The 19,023-nt window shown below is 42.4% G+C and overlaps 1 long non-coding RNA gene across 1 annotated transcript in view; it reads left to right on the top strand.

The window, feature by feature from the left end:
- Positions 1–12,333: 12,333 nt before the first annotated feature.
- LOC130293361 (uncharacterized) overlaps positions 12,334–19,023 on the top strand; it is a 33,778-nt gene continuing 27,088 nt past the window's right edge. Inside the window, exon 1 of the long non-coding RNA XR_008848188.1 lies at positions 12,334–12,432. This is a non-coding gene — a long non-coding RNA (uncharacterized LOC130293361). The remainder of the gene's footprint in view (positions 12,433–19,023) is intronic.

The following is a 19,023-nucleotide window of genomic DNA, read 5'->3' on the forward strand; positions in this document are numbered from 1 at the left end:
CCCCCAGTCCAACATAGATGAAACAATGGGCTGGTAGGATCCCAACACACAATTTCCGGCTATACGCCAAAAAACATTCAAATGCACCCACAAATAATAAATGCTATTTGAAGAAAAATCAACTCTCAACGCGTTTCATCCCTCTATTATCGGGGATCCTCAGGAGAGACACCGGACATATATATTAATGCAAAATGACAGAATGAAACTTAACCCCAAATATATATTAACTGCGCTCAGTACAAATAAAGATAAAAGGACGCTCCCATAATGGAGCACTCACGAGACCCCGCGTCTATGATGATCGGATGGAGGCTCGGTCTGACTCACAATCCCTGGTTTAAATACAACTAGATGGCGGCAAAATAGAATAGAAGGCGGAATTTTCCTATCATCTTAGTACTCACCTGGCATCTGCGCAGATGTCCCGCCGAAGCTCCCGAATGTACGAAGCATGTGTGTATGTGACAACTTCCGGCCCGGCAGAGACGCCCACGCAGGCACCTTAGGCAGCGCTGATAGAAATACCGGAGCTAACTATAGCTACGGCTCGCCGGGCTGCGCATGCGCCCAATTAAGCAAGCGCTACACTAAATGTAAGGTTAGTAACAGTATAAGTTCTTAAATATATATTGATCCCGATTGAAGATATAACCATGATAATATGGCGGCATAGAATGTTAGTATTTAATTTAATATGGGACCAGAATAATTAGATAATAGGCTAATGAAGATTAGGATCATAATAATGGGCCAATAAGGACACATAATAATAATAAAATTATAATTTAAAAAGAACCGGGAATATAATAATAGAAATTTAAATTTAAACAAAGTCAAACCGAACAATTAATTAATAGTGCACTCTGTCATGAGGGCACTATCAGCCTTCTATCATTTTGTCTGAGTCACGGTATTTAGGGAGAAGTCCACCATGAAGAGATAATTGACAGATAATTACTAAATTAACATGCAGCCTACATATAGATTACTAAATCTCAGATGTATTTCATGGATATAAGGCCAAACATGAGTGGGCTCTAAACAGGAAGAGACAGCTTAGCCTACTATCTCTAAGGACTAGTCTGCCCTACTGTCCTTGTGGGGGGTGCTAGCCCACAAGGTTTTAACCCTGTATCTGAAACATCCCTTCCGGTCCCACTAGATAATTGGGGCTGTATACCCTAGTGGTCCCTTGGATGCCCTAAAAACCTAACCACGAAGCACTCGCCCTAATAAGGGCGACCCCGTCCGGAACCTTTCCCTATTATACCCTACTGCACCCTATTCTATTAGGGGTACGGGAACCGGGTACCGCTATGGAAATTAAAAGTAAAGCAAAAGAAGAATTAACAGAGAAAAGAAGAAAAATAAATAGAAACACCCTCCTCGTTGTATTAAGAAATCAATAGACATTACGATGTGTTCAACATCATTCATATATCAAGAAGGTTACTACTATATAAACAAGCTATCATGGTGGACATTCCCCCCAAACTTACCACGGCTCATGGCTAAGCGGGTAGAAAATGGGCTATGTTAGATTAATTATCGGGGTTACTATAATTTCATAGAGATATCCCCTTGCCAGGTATGGTATCCTAATGATATAATTAAATACTATGAAGCCAGTAAATATTTTACAGAAAGCATGTATAAGTCAGTCTCTCATTGAGACCTTTGGGCTACTGCGAATCAAACCGATAGATCCACGCAGCCTCCTTACATAGAATTTTCTTATCTAGATCTCCTAGTCTTAGTGTTGGTCTGATTACTTCCAACACCGAAAAGGTTAACGCACTGATATTACTAGCGTGTACACTATTGATGTGTCGGGCTACTGACGTATCTCGCCCATTCAATACATCATTAATGTGCTCAAGCACCCGCCTTCTCAGCTCTCGTTTTGTCTTGCTAATGTAATCCAGGGGGCATGTGCATTGACATAGATAAACTACCCCCCTGGTCTTACAATTGGCAAAATCTCTCATTTCATATGTTGTTCGTGTCGCAGAGGACACGAGTGTAGAGCCAATTTTGATATATGAGCAGGCCCTACACTTACCACAAGAATACATTCCCTTTGCACGTCGACCAAGCCAGCATGTATTAGTCATGGGGCAAACATAATGACTATGTACTAGCCGATCTTTGATATTTTGTCCCCCTTCTGAAGGTGACAGCTGGTCTGTCATCAAGAAAGGGGGCAATATCAGGATCATTTTTCAAGATCGGCCAGTATCTACCAAGAATCTCATATATCTTGCTCGCTTGGTTGTCATATGTCCCTATTATTCTAAATTTTTTGGGACCACTTACTCTTGGTTTAGGGACTAGTAACTGCCCTCTATCTTGATTACACGCATACTTAAATGACTTACGAAGTAAGTTGTCAGGATACCCTCTTAGGGCAAATCTATCATACAAATTACGTGCCTGTTTGTGAAACTCATTCTCATTCGAACAGTTACGTCTTACACGTAGATATTGCCCTTTAGGTATACCTCGTCTAAGGGCCGGTGGATGAAAACATGACCATTGTAGCAGACTATTAGTCGACGTTGGCTTACGAAATAAGGATGACATAAGCTTATTGCCTTGCTTGTAAATCCGTGAATCCAAGAAATTGATGGAATCATCATGGATATTGAGGTAAATGTAAGATCGATCTCATTAATGTTAATCTGATTCATAAAGGTGTTAAACTCTGAACTTGTGCCTGACCATAAAACAAAAATATCATCAATATAACGGGACCAAAATAAAATGTTATTTGACCAATCCAATGACTCAACCGGAGAAATGATGGTATCCTCCCACCAGCCCAGGAAGAGATTCGCATAAGTGGGGGCACAAGGGCTCCCCATTGCGGTCCTCCTGAGCTGGTGGAAGTACCGTGAGTCAAAAAGAAAAAAAATTGTGAGTCAAAATAAATTCAAGCAACTGCAAAATAAACCGATTGTGATGTTGGAATTGACTGCCCAGAGAACTTAAGTGGTATTGTACAGCATGCAAACCCCAACAATGTGGAATCGCACTGTACAAAGACTCCACATTAATACTAGCTAATAGGACATTGTTGTCCACTTCCAATGACTCAATTTTCAATAATAGATCCATACTATCTCTAGTATAAGATTGTAGCGACGTCACGAACTCCCTAAGGACCACATCCACATAAGTACTTATATTCTGGGTTAACGAATCAACCCCAGACACAATAGGTCTGCCCTTCAGTGGATTGGTTCCTTTGTGGACCTTAGGGAGTCCGTAAAACGTCGCAATCTGTGGGGATCTTGGGAGGAGGGTGTTTCTATTTATTTTTCTTCTTTTCTCTGTTAATTCTTCTTTTGCTTTACTTTTAATTTCCATAGCGGTACCCGGTTCCCGTACCCCTAATAGAATAGGGTGCAGTAGGGTACAATAGGGAAAGGTTCCGGACGGGGTCGCCCTTATTAGGGCGAGTGCTCCGTGGTTAGGTTTTTAGGGCATCCAAGGGACCACTAGGGTATACAGCCCCAATTATCTAGTGGGACCGAAAGGGATGTTTCAGATACAGGGTTAACACCTTGTGGGCTAGCACCCCCACAAGGACAGTAGGGCAGAGTAGTCCTTAGGGATAGTAGGCTAAGCTGTCTCTTCCTGTTTAGAGCCCACTCATGTTTGGCATTATATCCATGAAATACATCTGAGATTTAGTAATCTATATGTAGGCTGCTTGTTAATTTAGTAATTATCTGTCAATTATCTCTTCATGGTGGACTTCTCCCTAAATACCGTGACTCAGACAAAATAATAGAAGGCTGATAGTGCCCTCATGACAGAGTGCACTATTAATTAATTGTTCGGTTTGACTTTGTTTACATTTAAATTTCTATTATTATATTCCCGGTTCTTTTTAAATAATAATTTTATTATTATTATGTGTCCTTATTGGCCCATTATTATGGTCCTAATCTTCATTAGCCTATTATCTAAACATACACACTTCCGATGCTTCGTACATTCGGGAGCTTCGGCGGGACATCTGCGCAGACGCCAGGTGAGTACTAAGATGGTAGGAAAACGCCGCCTTCTATTCTATTTTGGCGCCATCTAGTTGTATTTAAACCAGGGATTGTGAGTCAGACCAAGCCTCCATCCGATCATCATAGACGCGGGGTCTCATGAGTGCTCCATTATGGGAGCGTCCTTTTATCTTTATTTGCACTGAGCGCAGTTAATATATGTTTGGGGTATTATCCCCGCTGACGCTTAAGTTTCATTCTGTCATTTTGCATTAATATATATGTCCGGTGTCTCTCCTGAGGATCCCCGATAATAGAGGGGTAAAACGCGTTGAGAGTTGATTTTTCTTCAAATAGCATTTATTATTTGTGGGTCCATTTGAATGGTTTTTGGCGTATAGCCGGAAATTGTGTGTTGGGATCCTACCAGCCCATTGTTCCAGCCCATTGCATGCGATGCAGCAAATTTTGCACGGCAGCTCAAACTCGCAGCGGGAAACTCGCTGTAATCCCCTGCCCGTGTGACTGTACCTTAAAAACACTACACTACACTAACACAAAATAAAATAAAAAGTAAAAAACACTACATATACATATACCCCTACACAGCCCCCCTCCCCAATAAAAATGAAAAACGTCTGGAACGCCACTGTTTCCAAAATGGAGCCTCCAGCTGTTGCAAAACAACAACTCCCAGTATTGCCGGACAGCCGTTGCTGGGAGTTTTGCAACAGCTGGAGGCACCCTGTTTGGGAATCACTGGCTTAGAATACCCCTATGTCCACCCCTATACAAATCCCTAATTCAGGCCTCAAATGTGCAAGGCGCTCTCACTTTGGAGCCCTGTCGTATTTCAAGACAACAGTTTAGGGCCACATATGGGGTATCGCCGTACTCGGGAGAAATTGCCTAACAAATTTTGGGGTCTTTTTCTACTTTCACCCCTTATGAAAAGGTGAAGTTGGGGTCTACACCAGCATGTTAGTGTAAAAAATAAAAAAGTTTTTTACACTAACATGATGGTGTTGCCCTATACTTTTCATTTTGACAAGAGGTAAAAGGGAAAAAAGCCCCCCAAAATTTGTAATGCAATTTCTCCCGACTACGGAGATACCCCATATGTGGGCGCAAAGTGCTCTGGGGGTGCACAACAAGGCCCAGAAGGGAGAGTGCACCATGTATATTTGAGGTGATTTGCACAGGGGTGGCTGATTGTTTCAGCGGTTTTGACCCCATTTCGGAAACTACACCCCTCACGGAATGTAATAAGGGGTGCAGTGAGAATTTACCCCCCACTGGTGTCTGACGGATCTTTGGAACAGTGGGCTGTGCAAATTAAAAATTTTGTACAGCCCACTAGTGTTGAGCGGCATAGGCCATATTCGAATTCGCGAATATTCGCGAATATATGGACGAATATTCGTCATATATTCGCGAATATTCGCATATTCGTTATATCCTCGTTTTATTTTCGCATATGCGTAAATTCACGTATGTGAAAATTAGCATATGTGAAAATTAGCATATACAAAATTAGCATACGCGAAAATTCGTATATGCGAAAATTAGCATATGCTAATTTTCGCATATGCAAATTTATGCATATGCGAATTTTCGCACGCCATTCTCGCACAGTAGTATTACAGCCTTCTTTACACCACACAAGCTGGAAGCAGAGAGGGGTGATCACTGTGATGTGTACTGTGAAGATAAAAAAAAAAAAAAAAAAAAAAAAAACGAATATTCGTAATTGCGAATATATAGCGCTATATTCGCGAAATTCGCGAATTCGCGAATATGCGATATTCGTGAATAATATTCGAATTGCGAATATTCGCGAGCAACACTACAGCCCACTGTTCCAAAGATCTGACAGACACCAGTGGGGGGTAAATGCTCACTGTACCCATTGTTACGTTCCTCAAGGGGTCTAGTTTCCAAAATGGTATGCCATGTGGGGGTTATTTTGCTGTCCTGGCACAATAGGGGCTTCCTAAATGCAACATGCCCCCCGAGCAAACTTTGCTCTCAAAAAGCCAAATATGACTCCTTCTCTTCTGAGCATTGTAGTTCGCCCGCAGTGCACTTCAGGTCAACTTATGGGGTACCTCCATACTCAGAAGAGATGGGGTTACAAATTTGGGGGGTATTTTCTGCTATTAACCCTTGCAAAAATTTGAATTTTGGGGGGAAACACACATTTTAGTGAAATTTTAAAAAAATCTTTTACATATGCAAAAGTTGTGAAACACCTGTGGGTGGTATGCCATGTGTTTTTTTTTTTTTTTGCTGTTCTGGCACCATAGGGGCTTCCTAAATGCAACATGCCCCCCAAAAACCATTTCAGAAAAACGTACTCTCCAAAATCCCCTTGTCGCTCCTTCAATTCTGAGCCCTCTACTGCGCCCGCCGAACAATTTACATAGAGGTATTTACATGAGGTATTTGCTTATTCGAGAGAAATTGGATTACAAATATAAGTATAAATTTTCTCCTTTTACCCCTTGTAAAAATTCAAAAATTGGGTCTACAAGAACATGCGAGTGTAAAAAATGAAGATTGTGAATTTTCTCCTTCACTTTGCTGCTATGCGAAACACCTAAAGGGTTAAAACGCTGACTGAATGTCATTTTGAATACTTTGGGGGGTGCAGTTTTTATAATGGGGTCATTTGTGGGGTATTTCTAATAAGAAGACCCTTCAAATCCACTTCAAACCTGAACTGGTCCCTGAAAAATTGTGAGTTTGGAAATTTTGTGAAAAATTGGAAAATGCTGCTGAACTTTGAAGCCCTCTGGTGTCTTCCAAAAGTAAAATCTCATCAATTTTATGATGCAAACATAAAGTAGACATATTGTATATGTAAATAAAAAAAAAGTTTTGGAATATACATTTTCCTTACAAGCAGAGAGCTTCAAAGTTATAAAAATGCTAAATTTTCAAATTTTTCATCAAATTTGGGGATTTTTACCAAGAAAGGATGCAAGTTACCACAAAATGTTACCACTATATTAAAGTAGAATATGTCACGAAAAAACAATTTTGGAATCAGAATGTTAAAGCAATAAAGCATTCCAGAGTTATTAATGTTTAAAGTGACAGTGGTCAGATGTGCAAAAAATAGCCGGGTCCTAAGGTGTAAAATGGCTGGGTCCTTAAGGGGTTAAGGAAGGACACGACACATTTGGTTAAAAGAAGTTGGTGGGCACATTACTATCATTCATTTTTCACTTCTTGTTCAAGAGGGGTTACAGTGTTAATTCATAAAAATGTACAATGGGAATTAAAGGATAAATTATTGGATTGGGAAATTTTTTTATATGGTAAATTACAAAATTTCAAATGCATATTACCATTCGTGTTACGATTCGGCAGGCTGGATGTGGATCCTCTGTGTCAGCGAGGGATTGGCGTGGACCGTGTCGGTGGACCGGTTCTAAGTTGCTACTTGTATTCACCAGAGCCCGCCGCAAAGCGGGATGGTCTTGCTGCGGCGGTAGCAACCAGGTCGTATCCACCGGCAACGGCTCAACCTCGCTGACTGCTGAGAAGGCGTGGGACAGAAGGACTAGGCAGAGGCAAGGTCAGACGTAGCAGAAGGTCGGGGCAGGCGGCAAGGTTCGTAGTCAAATAGGAATAGCAGAAGGTCTGGAACACAGGCTTTGGACAACACTAAACGCTTTCACTGGCACAAGGCAACAAGATCCGGCAAGGAAGTGCAGGGGAAGTGAGGTAATATGGACAGGGAGCAGGTGGAAGCTAATTAGGCTGATTGGGCCAGGCACCAATCACTGGTGCACTGGCCCTTTAAATCTCAGAGAGCTGGCGCGCGCGCGCCCTAAGGAGCGGAGCCGCGCGCGCCAGGACGTGACAGCCGGGGACCGGGTCGGGTAAGTGACTTGGGATGCGATTCGCGAGCGGGCGCGTCCCGCTATGCGAATCGCATCCCCGCCGGCAATGTCAGTGCAGCACTCCCGGTCAGCGGGTCTGACCGGGGAGCTGCAGAGAGAGAGACGCCGCGAGCGCTCCGGGGAGGAGCAGGGACCCGGAGCGCTCGGCGTAACAATTCGTGTACATACCCCCTCCATACTCATCCGACACAAAAATATTTGAATTTTATTTGTCTAAAAATACATGCCCGTTGCTGGTCCAAGGCGACATGAATTGCGTGATGAAGGAGGAGCTGGATAGGTTAAGGTTTAATGAAAATTTTAGAAATTTGGGACAAACCCCGTAGGCAAAATTATGTAGAGAGCTAAGATTTAAATATATATGGAGAATGCCGAACCCCCCCAAAAAAGTGTTTTCCTGCTGGAATAAATCATGCCAGACCATGTCACGAATAGACATGTGTCTGATGAACATACCTGGCCTAGATATTCTTAGTAAAATTAATTATTTAACAAGATGCTTATCTGATCACGCTGCCGTATAATTAAAACCGAGGGAGAAGAGAGACAGGGTATTAACAGGATTAATCCACATTGGTTAAATCTTATAGATACGGATAGGATTAAAAAGAGTTTAGAAGAGTTCTTTGAAAGAAACTGGGGCTCTGCAGATGACTTGATTATCTGGAAAACGAGTAAGGCCTTCCTGAGAGGGGAAATAACCAGTGCAATTATTCAGAAGAAGAAACAGTTTTTAAAAAAAAGGAAAAGGAATTGAAGACAATAATTAGAGAAATGGAACAGGAAATGGTAGAAGAACCCTCTGAAGGAAATAGACAGAAGTGGCAGAAAAGTCAGGATGAGTTAAATGAATATATAATGGAGAAAAGCAAGAACAAATATTTATTCAGGGGACAACAAAAATGTATACAGGCAGGGAGGCCGAATAAATAATTGATAGCTCAACAAGTAAATAAAAAAATAACAGCTATAAAGGATGAAAAGGGAAAGTGGCTTACAGGAAAGAGGGATATACTCGGGAAGTTTGAGGAGTATTATGAGGAATTATACACATCAGAATATAAGAAAAGTAAGATTTAATTGGAAAAATATTTGGATAATATTGCTCTCCCTAGAATAACTAAGGAACAGAGAGAGAAAATGGAAGACCCTTTAACAGGAGGGGAATTAGATTCAATGTTAAGAACTATAAAGGGTAATACATCACCTGGGGGGGGGGATGGTTTCCCCTTCGACATATACCGGAAGTTTGGTCAGGTCCTGATTCCGGCACTGTTAAGTGTCTTCAATGCAGGATTAAGGGAAGGTCAATTCATTGGTTCAATGTGCGAAGCCACAATAATTTTAATATTAAAACCAAATAAAGAAAAAGAAGATGTGGGGTCGTATAGGCTCATATCATTATTGAATACTGATGTCAAGATCATAGCAAAACCAGTAGCCAATAGGTTAAAAGGGGTGATTGTGGGATTTATTGGAGAAGATCAATGTGGGTTTATTTCGGGTAGGATGGCCAAGCACAATATTTATAGGACTCTCTCTAACATTCAATTGGGCAGTGTAGAGGAACGGTTAAGGCGTTTGACAGGGTGGAGTGGGAATTTCTTTGGGGGGTAATGCGTACATTTGGTTTGGGAGATACATTTATAGATATGGGTAAACTACTCTATAACAATCCAGTAGCAAAAATCATGGTTAATGGGGGGTTGTCTAGGACCTTTTTTGCTTGCCAGGGGCACTAGACAGGGTTGCTCTCCTCTCCCCCTTGCTTTTTGCCATTATAATGGAGCCGCTGGCAGTTTTGATTAGGAGGGATGAGAGGATAAGTGGCTTTGGGGCAGGGGGGAGAGAGGACAAACTGTCATTATATGCGGATGATATACTGCTTTTTTGGAGAACCCCTCAATGTCAATACCAAGTTTAATGGAACTTATTGAAGGAAACGGATTGGGGATAAATTGGGAGAAGTCTAATCTCCTGCCCTTAGGTATAGAGGTAGTAATTCCAGAATCTGGGATTAGAGTACTAGGGTAAAATGAACAGTTAAAGGGGTACTCCGGTAATTTTTTTTGACTATATGGCATCTTCTATGTAAGTTTAGTTTTTTTGCAATATACATGTGTTATATGTTTTGGCAGCATTTATGTGTTTGTTGGGCAGGAAGTTCTGTAGTTCAGAGGGTTTTCTTTTACTGCTGTCCACAGTTCTGAGTCTGTTGTGGACAAGATGTCACAGCTTTTTTCTTTCTCTGTCTGCATGAGAGGAATAAGCCACGCCCCCTCATCTCATCCAGCTGAGAACACAGCTCCTCCCCTCCCCTCCCCCCTGCTCTGTATTCTAAGGACACAGGTCTGCACAGGAGAAGAAACACAGAGAAGATAAGTATTATCTGAAGGGGAGGATGAGAAGGTGCACGGGCTGGGGATGTATGGACTGCAGGAGAATAAATCTCATACTGGAAATGATCTCTATGGGGGAGATTTATCAAAACCTGTGCAGAGGAAAACTTGCCAAGTTGCCCATAGCAACCAATCAGATTACTTCTTTCATTTTTCCCAGGCCTTCATAAAAATTAAAGAAGCAAGCTGATTGGTTGCTATGGGCAACTGGGCAAGTTTTCCTCTGCACAGGTTTTGATAAATCTCCCCTTAAAGGAGTAGTCCAGTGGTGACTCAGTGGTTTACAACTTATCCCCTATCTTAAGGATAGGTGATAAGTTGCAGATCGCGGGGGGTCCGACCCCTGGGGCCCCCCGCGATCTCCTGTACGGAGCCCCGACAGCCCGCGGGAAGGGGGCGTGTCGACCTCCGCACGAAGCGGCGGCCGACACGCCCCCTCAATACAACTCTATGGCAGAGCCGAAGCGCTGCCTTCGGCAATCTCCGGCTCTGCCATTGAGATGTATTGAGGGGGCGTGTCGGCCGCCGCCTCGTGCGGGGGTCGACACACGCTATCTCGGCGGAGAGCCGGGGCCCTGTACAGAGAGATCGCGGGGGGCTCCAGCGGTCGGACCCCCCACGATCTCAAACGTATCCCCTATCCTTAGGATAGGGGATACGTTTTTCACCACTAGACTACCCCTTTAAATGTGAAGGGGGAGGGGGGGACTCCTGAATCACACATGCTGGGAGTTGAAGTCCCTGTTGTGTGTGTGTGTATGCTAGTGTTTACAAACCAGTGTGCCTCCAGCTGTTGCAAAACTACAACTCCCAGCATGCCCTGACAGACTTTGGGCATGCTGGGTGTTGTAGATTTGCAACAGCTGGAGGCACACTGGTTGGGAAACACTGTTCTAGCCTATTCAGCATACACATCATGTTACACCAGTGTTTCCCAACCAGTTTGCCTCCAGCTGTTGCAACACTACAACTCCTAGCATGCCCAAAGGCTGTCAGGGCATGCTAGGAGTTGTAGTTTGGCAACACCTGGAGGCACCCTGGTTGGGAAACACTGGTGTATGCCCTACAGAGGTGTGGTGAACTACAACCCCCAGGAGACTACAGAGGCAGCATGCTGGTGTTATACCACAGACTGAAGACTCCTGAATGACACATGCTGGGAGTTGTAGTCCCTTTTGTGTGTATGCCAGTGTATTCCAACCAGGGCTGATTATATTAGTGTGCTGTGTATAAGGGGGCTGACCCGGGAAAATAGTAGGATGGGTAAAGGGCGGAGCAAAAAAAAAGGAGCTGCGCCAAACCAGCAAGGCATGTGGCATGCTGGGATTTGTAGTTTTCAGCACAGCAAGAAACAGGAAATAGAAGCAAAGATAGGAAAACAAAGTGGGGGATAAAAAGACAACAAAGAACGGAAATAGAGTAGCCTAAACAACAAGAAATGAAACAAAACAAATAGGAATACGAAGCCCTTGATTGGGAAAATGGAAATGAAAACTAAAATTTGGGGGGAACTGAGAATTTCAAGGGCAGATAAGATTGCGTTGATTAAAACCATTCTCCTTCCTAAGCTCCTGCATGTGCTCGGAGCAGCACCAATATGGTGCGATAATTACAGCTGTTTTCCATTCCCTTATATGGGGCAGAAAAAGGACTTGCATAAAGATATTGTGGTGTCCCGGTACCGGACGTTGTACCATACCTTGTGTGGTAAGTCCCCAACGTCAGAGTTTCTGCATACCGGTGGCTCCTCCTAGTGGGATAACCCCTGGTCGCCTCTTCCTTCTATAATTTTATGTGTTTGGTGTATATAATTTGTATGTAATTTATATATATATGTATAGTACTTCCAGGACCTTAGGTCACATGACTACTAAGCCTACTGTTAGGTTAAGCTTAAGGACCTTTCAGGTCACGTGAGTGGGTCACATGGTGTATCACAATGCTTTGTGAAAGGATTGACAGTTGGTCGGAACCAATAAGCTATGAGTCTACCCCTTGCCATATAAGGGCGCTGTTACCCAATCATCGCTCTCTTTCCTTTGGAATATGACAGCGAGTGGAGCTTCAAGACCAATCTAGGCCTGAAGCCTGCTAACTTCAGTCGAATACAAAACCGTGAGTTCAACTAAACTCAATCCTAAATCTACGTGACTACTGAACCTAAAACCAAACCCTAAATTCAGTGGAACAGCGTAAAGCAAGCCCCAGAGCTTATTCCCTATAAGGTCCCAACCAACTGTGAGGAACTTAAAGTCCAGTCCTCTGTAAAGACTGTTACTACTGTTAACCTGCATAAAAGTCACAGTAAAGTTATTTCCAGTTTACTAAATCTCCAGTTGTGGACAATCCTTTATTCCTCCCTATCGTTCCTGGGACGGTGGCGGTAGGATATATAAATATAGAGGAAGAACCAGTACCCTGGCTTCACGACAGTTAAGGGTTAATCCAACACCCATTCATCACTGCACAGCTACACCCTTCCTACCCTACATCCCCACAAGCTCACCACAATATAATATTTGTGTCTTCCTAGAAATAGAGGCAGATTAGCATTTCCACACATTGAAAAGTATTTTTTGGCAGCCCCAGTATACTTCATTAGAGACTGGAGGAAGTTTCACTTCTTCCAATACCTGATGGAGAACCCAAATGGGGATTATGTCAATATTTATCAGCTATTAGAATCTGGACAGTTGGAAGGGGTAAAATGGAAACACAGTGGTCGAGAGTCTGGTTAAGTCTTGGAAGGTATTTAAATTTGAAATGGGGATAGTAGGTATGTTAGACATAGCTCCCATATGGGGAAACACATGGTTCACAAATGTTTTGAGGAAAGTAGAGAGGAAAACAATTCAGGAATTGGTGTTTAATTTAGTAAAAGATGTATCGGAAAAATGGGAAATTTATAGAATGGGGGCAGATTAAAGATAGAAGGGGAATAGGGTTGGGAACTTGGTTTGAATATATAAGGATGGAAGGCATATTTAGAAGCACCGTAGAGAAGGGATTGGTGATTATTAACACCCCAGAAAGTGTGAAGAAAATTGTAGAATGTAGAGCAAATAAAATAATGTCTAGTGTGTATAAGACATTGATTAATGCACCGGTAAAAAAATGTAAAACATGGTAGTACACGTGCATGGTGTGAAGATATTGGTGTAATAGATGACAAACAATGGGAGAGTATATATAGAAAGATTAACTAAATCCTGCAGAATGATAATCACAAAATAATCCAATTTAATATTGTATATAGATTATAGTATACCCCAGCCTTTCTGTATAGGATTGGAAAGAGACCAGATAGTAAATGCTTAAAATGTGGGAGCGGGATTTATGCATATGCTATGGATATGCACAAATATTCAGGAATTTTGGATGGTTGTATATGAGGAAATAGGGAAACAATTAGGGATAGTACTTGATCCCACTCCTTTAGTAGGTATATTAGAAGATGAAACTGGACTGGAATTAAGTAGAGGAAAAAGACAGCAATTACATGAAATGTTATTCTGCGCCAGATTTATGATTATAAAAAAAATGGATTGATCAAAAAAAAAAAAAAATACTTAGGATAAAGCATAAGTAGATTAACTTAAAGGGGATCTTCAACATAAGGTGATTTTAGTACGTACCTGGCAGACAGTAATGGACATGCTTAGGAAGGACCTGCGCTTGTCTTGGCGTGTCATGAGATTACCATAACACTGTGGCTAGCTTTTTGTGAACTTGTATTTCCTGTTTGACTTATGTTTTTTTGACTACAAATCCCACAATTCCATTTTCCTCCCTCCCACACATCAGCCACCCCACCCATTGAAACAAAAGACCTGTGGTTTTCAATCAGGGTGCCTACAGCTGTTGCATTAATTGCAGATTGATCCCTCCACCCATTGAAGCAGACAGGCACCCTGTCATCAGCTGACTAGTGAGTCAGAAGGTTATTGCAAGCTGGGAAAAATCCGAGACAACAGTCATTTTGTATGCTGGTAAAAATAAATAATGAGGTGAAAATCACAGAAGAATTGTGAGAAAACCGTCACACACAGGTACAGACACTATATCATGAACTACACTAACTTTACAGCCCCTGTAGCATAGTCAAATAAAAAAAATCCTGGAATACCCCTTTAAATAACTAGAGAGAACTAACAAATACATGACTCAATGATCTATAGCTGGCAGACTCCTACAATGTCCAGTATGAGGGCTCGTTCACACAAGCGTTTTTTGTTTCAAACTTGCAGTGGGAAACCCGCTGCGAGTTTGAAACAAAATACGCTTGTGTGAACGAGCCCTAAATGAAGAAAAGAGTTGTACCCACCCAGTACTACTTGCTTTTTCTTTTATTCAGATAATGTGCAGGTACAAACACCTCATCTTGCAATGGACCCCCTTGTGTATCTGTAAAAGGTGACATCTGTTTTACTCTTTGCAGCAATGCAGTCACCTGTTACACACTGGCATCAATGCCACAGCAAGATAAAGTGTTTGTACCTGTACATTCCAGGAAAAAACATTTTTTTATATATATCAACTGGCTCCAGAACGTTAAATAGATTTGTAAATTACCTCTATTAAAAAATCTTAATCCTTAAAGTGCTTATGAGCTTCTGAAGTTAAGGTTGTTCTTTTCTGTCTAAGTGCTCTCTGATGACACATGTCTTGAGAACCACCCAGTTTAGAAGCAAATCCCCATAGCAAACCTCTTCTAAACTGGGCGGTTCCCGAGACACATGTGATCAGAGAGCACTTAGACAGAAAAGAACAGCCTTAACTTCAGAAGCTCATAAGTACTGAAAGGATTAAGATTTTTTAATAGAAGTAGTTTACAAATCTGTTCAACTTTCTGGAGCCAGTTGATATATAAAAAAAAGTTTTTCCCTGGATAACCCCTTTAACCCCTTCCCGACCTATGACATACCTGTACGTCATGGGTGGCAAGGTGTTCCCGGCCCATGACATACAGGTACGTCATGAACATTTTTGCCGCTACTCGCGGCATCCCGCAGCGCCCGGTAAGATGGTGGCTATCACTGATAGCCAGCCATCTTACCATGCGACCACGGGGGGTTTCATCCCCCCCCCCCTCGCTGCTATCAGCTGGTCAAATCTGACTAGCTGATAGCAGCGTTTCGCTATCAGAATACTTAGCAGCGCGGTGTGTGAGTCCGGATCACGGGGATTGGGACACACACCGCTCTGCTAAGCGTCCCTGACCCGTCCCCCGGCGTCACTTACCCGTCCGAGCGGTGTTCCGAGCGGTCCCGACGGTCCCAGCGTCCTCCATGCAGTCCCGGCGGTGCTGCGTCCCAGAGGTGAGTTTCCGGCAGCAGTGCGGCATCTTCATTGGCAGCAGTGAGATCGCCGTAAATCGATCTCACTGCTGCCTCTGGGAGTTACAAAACTGCAACTCCCAGCATGCCCAGACAGCCTTTGGCTTTCTGAGCATGCTGGGAGTTGTAGTTTTGCAACATCTGGAGGTCCTCAGTTTGGAGACCACTGTATAATGGTCTCCAATCTGTGCTCTTCCAGATGTTGCAAAACTACAACTCCCAGCATGCTCAGTCTGTCCAGGCATGCTGGAAGTTGTAGTTCTCTAACATCTGGAAGAGCACAGATTGGAGACCATTATACAGTGGTCTCCAAACTGTGGACCTCCAGATGTTGCAAAACTACAACTCCCAGCATGCCCAGACTGCCCAAGCATGCTGGAAGTTGTAGTTCGGCAACATCTGATCCTTCAGATATTGCCGAACTACAACTTCCAGCATGCCTGGGTAGTCTGGGCATGCTGGGAGTTGTAGTTTTGCAACAACTGGAGGCACACTAGTTGGGAAACATTGTCCGTTTCCTAACTCAGTGTCTCCAGCTGTTGCAATTGTTGCAAAACTATAACTCCCAGCATGCACTGACAGACCATGCATGCTGGGAGTTGTAGTTTTGCAACAGCTGGAGGCACACTGGTTTGGAAACACTAAGTTTGGTTGCAAAACACTTGAAAGTTTATTACTTAACTTAGTGTTTCCAAACCAGTGTGCCTCCAGCTGTTGCAAAACTACAACTCCCAGCATGCACGGACAGCCAAAGGGCATGCTCGGAGTTTGCAACAGCTGGATGTTTGCCCCCTCCCCCCAATGTGAATGTACAGGGTACACTCACATGGGCGGAGGTTTACAGTGAGTGCTGCAAGTTTGAGATGGGGCAAATTTTGCGCTGCAGCTCAAACTCCCAGCGGCAAACTTGCTGTGAACCTCTGCCCATGTGACTGTACCCTAAAAACACTACACTACACTGACACTAACCTAAAATAAAAAGTAAAAAAAACACTACATATACACATACCCCTACACAGCCCCCCCTCCCCCCCAAAAAATGAAAAACGTCTGGTACGCTACTGTTTCCAAAACGGAGCCTCCAGCTGTTGCAAAATAATAACTCCCAGTATTGCCGGACAGCCATTGACTGTCCATGCATGCTGGGAGTTTTGCAACAGCTGGAGGCACCCTGTTTGGGAATCATTGGCGTAGAATACCCCTATGTCCACCCCTATGCAAATCCCTAATTCAGGCCTCAAATGCGCATGGCTCTCTCACTTTGGAGCCCTGTCGTATTTCAGGGCAACAGTTTTGGGACACATATGGGGTATCGCCGCACTCGGGAGAAATTGCCTTACAAATTTTGGGGGGCTTTTTCTTCTTTAACCCCTTATGAAAAGATGAAGTTGGGGTCTACACCAGCATGTTAGTGTAAAAAAATAAATTTTTTACACTGACATGCTGGTGTTGCCCTATACTTTTCATTTTCACAAGAGGTAAAAGGGAAAAAAGACCCTCTAAATTTGTAATGCAATTTCTCCTGAGTACGGAGATACCCCATATGTGGGCGCAAAGTGCTCTGGGGGCGCACAACAAGGCCCAGAAGGGAGAGTGCACCATGTACATTTGAGGCGATTTGCACAGGGGTGGCTGATTGTTACAGCAGTTCTGACAAACGCAAAACAATAAATATCCATATGTGACCCCATTTTGGAAACTACACCCCTCACGGAATGTAATAAGGGGTGCAGTGAGCATTTACACCCCACTGGTGTATGACAGATTTTTGGAACAGTGGTCTGTGAAAATGAAAAATGAAATTTTTGATTTGCACAATCCACTGTTTCAAATATCTGTCAAACGCCAGTGGGGTGTAAATGCTCACTGCACCCCTTATTAAATTCCATGAGGGGTATAGTTTCCAAAATGGGGTCACATGTGGGGGGGTCCACTGTTCTGGCACCATAAGGGCTTCCTAAATGGGACATGCCCCCCAAAAACCCTTTCAGAAAAACTCACTCTCCAAAATCCCATTGACGCTCCTTCCCTTCTGAGCCCTCTACTGCGCCCGCCGAACACTTTACATACGCATATGAGGTATTTCCTTACTCGAGAGAAATTGGGTTACACATTTTAGGGTGATTTCTCTCCTTTTACCCCTTGTAAAAATTCAAAAATTGGGTCTACAAGAAAATGCGAATGTAAAAAATGAAGATTTAGAATTTTCTCCTTCACTTTGCTGCTATTCCTGTGAAACACCTAAAGGGTTAAAACACTTACTGAATGTCATTTTGAATACTTTGGGGGGGGGTGCAGTTTTTATAATGGGGTCATTTATGGGGTATTTCTAATATGAAGACCCTTAAAATCCACTTCCAACCTGAACTGGTCCCTGAAAAATTACGATTTTGAAAATCTTGAGAAAAATTGGAAAATTGCTGCGGAACTTTGAAGCCCTCTGGTGTCCTCCAAAAGTAAAAACTTCATTTTTTTTATGCAAACACAAAGTAGACATATTGTATATGTGAATCAATATGTAATTTATTTGGAATATCCATTTTCCTTTCAAGCAGAGACTTTCAAAGTTAGAAAAATGCTAAATTTTCAAAATTTTCATGACATTTTTAGATTTTTTACCAAGAAAGGATGCAAATATCAGTGAAATTTTACCAATAACATAAAGTAGAATATGTCACGAAAAAACAATCTCGGAATCAGAATGATAAGTAAAAGCATTCCAGAGTTATTAATGTTTAAAGTGGCAGTGGTCAGATTTTCAAAAAATGCCCAGGTCCTGAAGGTGAAAATGGGCTGGGTCATGAAGGGGTTAATGACATTAATTTGCAACACTTTTTTTTACCTGTGTGGCAGACCATTGGTCACAGCTGGTCAGCATAAATTAAGATGCCTGCCCTTTCATAAATGCCAGCTACAATTTACAGGCAACTTGGGGCAAATGTGGAGCACATTTGTCAGTCAGTCATATGTGCTAGCTGTAACCATTGTTGTACATCATAAATCAAGTAAAACTCACAAAATTCACATAAATGATGTTGCTCCCGTGACTTTACATACAGTATGTATAGGCAGATTTGGTCCATGATAAAGCGCACCATTTATTTACCCAATTTTTATTTATCCCCACCATCCCTAGTTACAATGGTAGAAGTCGACATTGTTTCACACCTAGAAAACACAAAAAACTTTGTGACTATAATTTACCATAAAATCTATGACGAAACAAAATGTGTGCAGTGAAAATTGGAGAAAAATGCTTTATGGTAAAAATCACATGTAATCTTTAGTTTTTATCAGTACAAGTTTTTTATATGTGCCTTTTTGATTACTATTTATTCATTTTCTTCTGGGATGTGATGAACAATCAGCA

This window comes from Hyla sarda, chromosome 10 (assembly GCF_029499605.1).
Source record: "Hyla sarda isolate aHylSar1 chromosome 10, aHylSar1.hap1, whole genome shotgun sequence".
NCBI lineage: Eukaryota > Metazoa > Chordata > Amphibia > Anura > Hylidae > Hyla > Hyla sarda.